Source organism: Pinus tabuliformis, chromosome 6 (assembly GCF_031772625.1).
Source record: "Pinus tabuliformis cultivar Carrire ecotype Pingquan chromosome 6, CPIR1, whole genome shotgun sequence".
NCBI lineage: Eukaryota > Viridiplantae > Streptophyta > Pinopsida > Pinales > Pinaceae > Pinus > Pinus tabuliformis.
The window spans coordinates 1,294,963,184-1,294,971,558 of record NC_142292.1 but is presented as its reverse complement, the minus strand read 5'-3'; the positions used below and the strand labels follow the sequence as shown (position 1 = coordinate 1,294,971,558).

The 8,375-nt window shown below is 36.1% G+C and overlaps 1 long non-coding RNA gene across 1 annotated transcript; it reads left to right on the top strand.

Moving 5' to 3' along the window:
- Positions 1 to 6,553: 6,553 nt before the first annotated feature.
- On the top strand, positions 6,554 to 7,828 carry LOC149263353 (uncharacterized). Its single transcript, XR_016249663.1, has 3 exons — positions 6,554 to 6,656; positions 7,388 to 7,558; positions 7,685 to 7,828. It is a non-coding gene; the product is annotated as an uncharacterized LOC149263353 (long non-coding RNA).
- Positions 7,829 to 8,375: the final 547 nt, after the last annotated feature.

The following is an 8,375-nucleotide window of genomic DNA, read 5'->3' as shown; positions in this document are numbered from 1 at the left end:
ATGATAAGACCCTGAGAGTGTCCAGGCAGCTAAAGACGCTCCCATGCTATCCTGAAGGGAGCGTCCAGGGGTTTGACTATAGTTGATCATCATCTTAAGCTTTCTGAAGCTATCTGAACTCTAAATCAATATGTTTCTGACATATTCTGCCACTGCAATATGATTTCTGAGGGTGTTGGGTTAAATGTTGATCACATAAAAATGAAGTATTATGCATGAAATCAGATGGACCTGGAAGATGTTAGTTCCACAGATGTGTTGCAGAAGCAAGATCGGCAAGCAGGAAAGCTTGAATGTTTCCCATAACATGAACATGCAAACTAAACTTGTGTTTGTAGGTGACAGGGACACACATATAGAAATGTCACTATATTTTTGCTACAACAAGTTGGCATGATTTGGCTGATTGATATAGATGAACAATGTTTTGTTATGATACTTGACAATAACTTTGAATTGATGATTGAGATATGCTTTGACTATAGGTCTCTCTATGATAGCAATTTTGGACTTGACCTGATAATTTGATTTGATGATTGTGATTTTCCCTGATGTATATGCTATCTGGGTACAATGACTTATGTGGATATTCAGAAATTGGCCTCCTTGTTCCTAGCACAATGGCCGAAGTAATGATAGTTGTGATTCGACATGAAATTGAAACCTGCATGACTCATCTTTGTTGTATGCAATTGCACTTGGTGACAAAAATGACTTATGTTATGATTATGAGAATGCCCTGATGAAGTTTGGATTGACAGTGCATGGTTGGTGACATCTTGTTGGCATAATAATTAAATAAAGTCAAGACTTGATATGAGCTCTCCCTATCACTCGGTTGAAAGAATTGATACGGTGATATTGATGACTTTGATAATAGTTTTGATTTGACTTCTGAGCTTTTATAAGTTGACTCTGTTGATGTGATGGTACAATATTGATCTATGCAAGGTTGATTATGCTACCTTTGAAAGGCATTATGCTTAGAGCATTGCATGAAGCAAGCTCCCCAATCCAGATATGTCTATATTTGACTGTTATCTGATGAAGTCAGGATGATGAGTTCCAAGGTATGGCTTTGATTTTTATTATGGTTTTGGTTTTATATCCTGATGGTCTACTCTTGACATGTGATGAGCCTCTAATGATCTAAATCAGAGGGAGTTAGCTTCTGAAGCCTGAAATGATATATCATGGCATGATGAATTGATTTCTGGAATTTGGGAAAAAAATTCCATATTGCAAAACTATTGGAAAATGTATTTGAATAATGAACATGCAAATCCTTGGATACTCTGATTTGAAGTTCAGAATGTTTTTGAACTTGACATGGCACCTGATAGTTGATTGAAGCATTGATGTTCCGTTTTGAACATCCATATGTATATGTATGATGTGTTGAAAACCTGAATAAATTCATGATTGAGCTGCGTCACTCCCATATAGTTGCGATCGAGCATCCTTTAAAATACCTACATGAGATATTCTATTTTTTGAGGCTGAGATATTTCTCCTATGATACGTGACTACATGGATGTATTGTTATTGATAGAGACTATTGTTAAGCACATTTGGATGCTACTTTAGTATGAGATCTGCCATGATATCTTGGACGAGAGGTCCTTAACATGGCCAAGGTTAAACATGATGTTGCTAACATGGCTAGTTGTGAGGCGAGATGAAGAAGCTGCTTAGAGAGCTGCTTGAGCATGATCTGGATATGCCATGGATACATTATGATCCGATTGGAAAAAAGTCCCATATTTATAGTTGGGACCGAGATACTCTCATACATTGAGACAATGCAGTTGTTCGAAACAAGCTCAGGCTTGTGGTTGGCACCTCCTTGAGAGGGAGGATGATTATGGTATCCTTTTTTGTTTTATATGATTATATATGATTTTACATGATATTGATTTGATGTTTTGTATGAACAAGAAACATTTGCTATTGAGGCAAACAGATACCGGATTTGAGTATGATGAGAGCAACGTTGATCAAGGACACTAAGTCAACTCTTCCTCCCTGTCTGAGCTCCTAGGGTGAGGAATTGAGATGGAGGGCTCCTGGGGTTGAGGGAACTTTGGACAATAGGGCGTTACCTCTATCTGTTACCCATAGGGTTGGAGAATGTTTCTTCCCTATATTCATAGGGTCGAAGAATGTTGTTTCCCTATTTGGTCTTTGCAGATTATAACCTAGTTGGAATCATATCGACAAGTAGGTCGGCTTGTCGGCAATACCACTCCTCGTTTGGCCAACGAGTTGAGAGTGTACTTGGGGTGTACAACCCAACTCGATTATGATGCAGGTGTTCTACCACATGACTATTTAGGGTCATCGATGGGAAGATCAATAGGCAATATGATGGGTTGAGATAACCCTATGCGATTCCAGGTTGAGATTGAGCTCCTTGATGAGATCCCAGGGTTGAGATGTGCTCCCCTATGTGTTTGGATATCCTATTGCTCGATATGGGTTTGTAGATGTATGGCTCCCCCATGAGATTCCAGGTCGAGATGTGCTCCTCGATGTGGTTCTAGGTTGAGATGACCTTGATGATATACTCTCCGAAGACAATTGATGATGATATTCCGAGTAGCAATCCGCTGGCAGCGATTCTAGGTAGCAACCTGATAGATAAAGGGTGGTAGCTTAAGCTCCCCTTCGGTAACAAATTCTTCTTCTTATAGATTCAAGAATGTTCAATGTTCAAGTAGGAACAATCAAGGAATAAACAAGAATAAGAAAATGATAGAGCGAGATGTATAATGATGACATGTGATGATGAGACCCTTGAGATGGACATGACATGATGATTACATGAAAAAGATGATTTGTGATGATACATGATGACACTTGAAGATTTCATAATGGCATATTGATCGATGGAAAAATATTGGCAGTTGGAATTCTCCCTAGTTGAGAGGGAGTGTTAATTTTTGCAACTGCGGTCAAATTCCACCTTCGACAGCTCTAATGACTAAGATAATGATTGCATTAGATTCCTCTTTTCGAGAGGACCAAAATAGACTTAAATATCACCTTATTTGGTCAATTGAAAATTGAGTTTTGAATTATTTTATTCATACATGTATTATGGAATGTGTCGACCCTAACCACATGAGTAACTGCTTAGGTCGGCCTCAACTCCAAGTGGACCCTCATGAAAGCCTATAAATAAAAGAGACCTCAAGCTCATTTGGACACGTTGAACAAGCAATCTTCTCTTCTCTTATTGTCTTGGTTCGCATAGGTCTGTTAGAGGAAAGTTCGCACAAGGGTCCGAAATCTTAGGGTCGAAGCTCACATTAATCTAGGGTTTTCTAGATCTCAGACTCTAGCACAAAACTGGACATTTTAGTCCTTGGATACTAGAAAAATGTGTTATGGGAGCTTCCAATGAGCCTTGGACGCTGGCACAGTGGGTTATGAGAGCATCCAGGGCTTCATAGATAGATTGAGTTGTATTAGTCCTCAGACGCTCGCATAGAGTGGTCCTCAGAGTGTCCGGACAGCCATAGACACTCTCACAACAACCTTATGAGAGCGTCTAGGGCTTGAAGCAAGTATGAGTATGTTTGACCCCGGACGCCCTCATCCAGTTCACTTGAGAACGTCTAGATCTGTTTCAGACACAGTCATCCAGTTATGTAAAGAGTGTTCAGATCTGCTATAGACGCTCACACAATTCCTCCTCCATGCGTTTGGGATTCATGGATGAGATTTATGTATTCTAAAGATTTCGCTCAGTGACAGTAGTGTTCAAAATGTTCAGATCAGTGACAGCTTTATTTGGCAGTCGACTTCAGTTTGGAACAACACATTACAACCACCAAAATGAGGGTTTTGATTATAAGCCTGATTAGATCTGTTTGATGGATATCATAGTTATTTTTGTTGCATAAATAAAGTTATGGATCATTGTACTCTATTTTGTTGAATCATTTGACGATCTAAGAAGAAGAAGATTTGGAATGGTTTTCCCCATAGTGGGTTTTCTTCTGGTCTCAGACTAATCCTGGTGTCTCTATGTGTGTGCATGCTTTTCTTCTATTGTTCCTTTATGTTCCGTTGCATTGAAGATGATGATGATGTTGTTCTTTCTATATAATTGCATATGTTGATGAATAATGGTGTAGATATGAATAATGTAAGGATGATATAGGGTGAACTTAATGTATTAATGATGAAATGCAATTATCAAAGCAAAGAACAATGTAGCCCTATGAAAATTTAATAGTTTTGAGTCATTTGTTTCTTGCTTTACTTACTAACCTGTCCCAAATTCAGTCTACATGTCATGGATGACTGCCTTTTGAAGGAGCAGGGTTATCCTCAATAATGGAAGATGTAGATTCTCTTTGAAGTGTTGAAGGCATGATTACTTCAACCTACGATTGAAAATTTTCTTGACATCTATCATTCTGATTTCCCCAGAGACAAAATCATATTCTTCCTTGGTTTCGTGTTTACCAATGAAGGATGCATAAATACCTATACTGGTGGTGGAAGAAATATGTGTCCCAGGAGTGGCTTGGACATTGGACATCTCTATTCCTTGTTACACATTCTTAGAGGTTATTTTGATTGATTTTTTCCTAGATCTTTTGCTCGATCCATGAATTGATAGGGAATCAATAGATTCCCTTTGACAAGGTTGCTTTGGTTGGTTTATTTCAGTGCCTTTAGTACATTCTTCCATGTATTTGGCAAGCATGGACATGCCCATACTTTCTATTTTATTCACTACTTAAACCCCCAATATAGAAGCCATTGCCTCTTTCATTTTCTCATTGTCATGCCCCTATATATGTACAATAAAATTTTTATTTTAAAATTAGAAATAAAAAAACCCTAATTTCTTCCTTTATAATTTAGAAACTAAAAACTAAAAAATACAATTCAAACCAACAAAGGAAACATGTGCAAATTTATAAATTGAGTATGAAATACCTCATTCTCGCAAGAATCAAATCCCTTTGCTCGTTTCCTTTTGTTGTTGCTTGACATTTTTTGGCATCCTAGGGCGATTTTTTTCCTCTACACTATGGAAAATCCCTTCTCTTTGCTCCCTACATTTTGTGTCCTTCCCTCTAATTGTTTTAAACAAAAATAGTGTAAAATGGATGGATAGGGGTTTGATTTTTGTCTCTGGTACGGGGTGAATGAGATGCACAAATTGATTTCGTGACTACTAGAGGTGGAATCACACCGATAAATCAATTTTTTATTTTTTTTTAATTGAAATCCACAACAGGGGAGGAGGGGTGCATCAATATCTCTGCTCACCATCAACAAAGCTCCAATCGATTAGTTATTTGCTTTCATAGCCTCAATGCATTGCTCCAACCGTGGTTTTCTCCAACTTCGCACAGAACTTCAAAGCTCCCTCAATTTGCAATTGGTGAGTATTAGAATGGAAATATGGTGAATGTACTACGTTTTTTGGTTGAATAGTTGGGATACACAATATGTTTATCCATTGTGCGCGCCAATTATAGATTGACGGGATTTTTTTGTTTAATTTTTTATTTGGTCTAATTTGTATTCATTGTCATCTTTGCACTTTGCAATATCGATGTGGGAGGCTTCCATGTTATTGTAATTTTTTATGAGGTTTAATTGAATACCAATATTGGATGTGCAATGTGCATAGGTATATGGGATAATTATTATTATTATTATTAAATGTGCTTAATATATGCTTATCACCCATTTTTTAATGTGGTTGTGCTAGTTGAATAACAATATTGGATGTGCAATGTGCATAGGCACATGGGATAAGCTGAACTTTTGGTTGATCTAAAGCCCTATAAATGGTGTTTTGACCCTACAATGAAGAGCATTTTATGTCATATTTTCGTAACCCACTAATGAATTTGGTGTGATTTCAAACTTTCTAGTTTTATTGTAATAGTCAATGACTCATAATGTAACAATCCACTAGTTATAGTCACATACACACATTTTCACCTTTAAAGGTTGTGTTACTTAGTGATTATGTATACATGTGACACAAACATTTTTGATCTTGTCACTCACTCTTTACTCCTTTATAGGGTGGATGGTGGCGTTGAAAACATATCTCATCCACAAGTTAACTTATACTAATTATTATATTATATATTGATTTCATTTAGAAGACTTAAAAACCAAAATTTGAAAATAGTATATATTCTCTAACATATAGGGTCAAAATATATATATTTTTTAAAATTTAAATATACAAAAATACAGATATTTGGTGTTTTAAAATTATGGATGAAGGGTTTGAATTAATTTATATGAAAATATGAAAAAAGAAAAAGTAGTCCTTTACTTTTCATAATTCTCATCTAAGATTTATAAGAGTTGTGTCATGTCACGATATCTGGAATAGAAATTAACAAAAATGGTATATATTGAAAATAGGGGCATTTTAGTTAGAAAGGTGTAGCGAAAACCAGTTGAGCTTAAGTCGATTGTGTGTTTAGAAAATTAGATGGAGCAACAACGAAGTGCATAGATGTTATCTGACTAATGCCATTGTTGTGTATTACATGCAGGATCTAGAGGGAATAGACAGAGGGCGTGGACGATGTAGACCTACTAAATCAATGAGAGGAAAGTGGGTGGCCATAGAATTGGATACAGAATATGCAGATACAATAAAGGTAAGAAGAAAAAGAAATGTCAACCAAAGGAGGATGGTGTTTATGAATTCACAAATGCTACAATGTAAACGAGATAAAGTTGTCTAAAATATGTTGTTGTCCTTTCAAATAAAAAACATGATATTGATATGTTAGACTTTAAGCTTCTATGGTAGTTTTTTGGAGCAGTATGATTATGGTAGTTTTTTGGAGCAGTATGATCCAGATTATCCACAGTGCTATGTTCATTATGTCGACATTTCGAACTCCAAAGGGGGTCCATCATCAGGATAGAAAATTAATGATCTATCATTCATTTTTTGTCCTGATGATTTCGAACTCCAAAGGGGGTCCATCATCAGGATAGAAAATGAATGATCTATCATTCATTTTTTGTCCTGATGATGGACCCCCTTTGGGGTTTGAAACGTCGACATGATATTGATATGTCAAATATATGAGTAAAGTGAGGTTTTGTGTTGGATATCATATTGGTTGAAATGATATAATTGGTGTACTAAACTTCATTGACTATGTTATGTATTACTGGGGCAAGACGAGGCCATGGCAACATATCATGTCATATTAAATAAGGATACAACAGATGTCGTAGGACATCAGGGAATTATCAATTTTTTACTTAACTTATGAATCATTTTGTGATAGGTCCATCATTTTTCACAATATTATTAGAATTTATAGTGTATTATCCAACCTTGAAATAAATTAAGACATTGCTATTGATATTTCAGATGGAGATTGGAACAAGTGTACAACCTAAGCGTTCAACTAGCAAAAGAAAAAAACATATGTATGTGGGCGTGGACCTAAAACTGTTAAATCATGAAGAAGACAGTGGGTGGAAGAGGATATGATAATGGATACATCAGACACAACAAATAATTCCACTAAAGAAGAGGCTGGTAAAGACTATAGTATATATAATGGGATATGTTAAGTGATATTTGGTTATATTTCTTTGAAATTGATACATTTATGATTTATCCAATTCTTTCCAAACGTTAAATAACTGTTGCGTTTGTCCATAGGTAGAAGATGATTATGAAAGAACGACTACTAAAACCCAAGCTAATCCAACTGGGCTATTAAGATTTGGACAAGATGATCTAAGAATGAAGGAAAGGAAGGTGACGTAGAGGTGACCTAGTTCTGTCCTAAAGGGCTACTACAGGTCTGCACTAAATTGTAAGTTGATTGTTCATTGTGACTTCTACATGGTAAACACTTTCCATATAGATGAATGTTGCAAATTATTTGTGCTTGCTTAACAATTTGACATCATATTCAAGGTAGAGTTTTCTAGGGATTGTAATTAGTGGTCGAAGTCAAAATCAAGGTAATCCATGGAATCTATTAATTGGCATTGGTCATTTCACAAATTGGGCATGATGAACCTCTATTCATTAGTGAACCTGTGGATTTTAGATTTGCAGCAATTTTCAACCAAATAAATTGAACTTCCTTATGAAATAGTTTCTTATTAATGAATTATAATGTTGGAATCCATTTGGAATTAGGCTTGAAACCTAGTGCAAACGTAGTCGATTATGCCCTTTGTTTATGAAGAGCATTGATCACAACACATTTTTATTTTGGTCAATTGTATACAAGTTGAAGGTTGAGCATTGGTTACGTGAATTACAACAATGCATCATGGATAGGATCCTTTAACTCGCTTGGACCAACAAAGGATCCTTGAACTTGACTTGACAAAGTTTT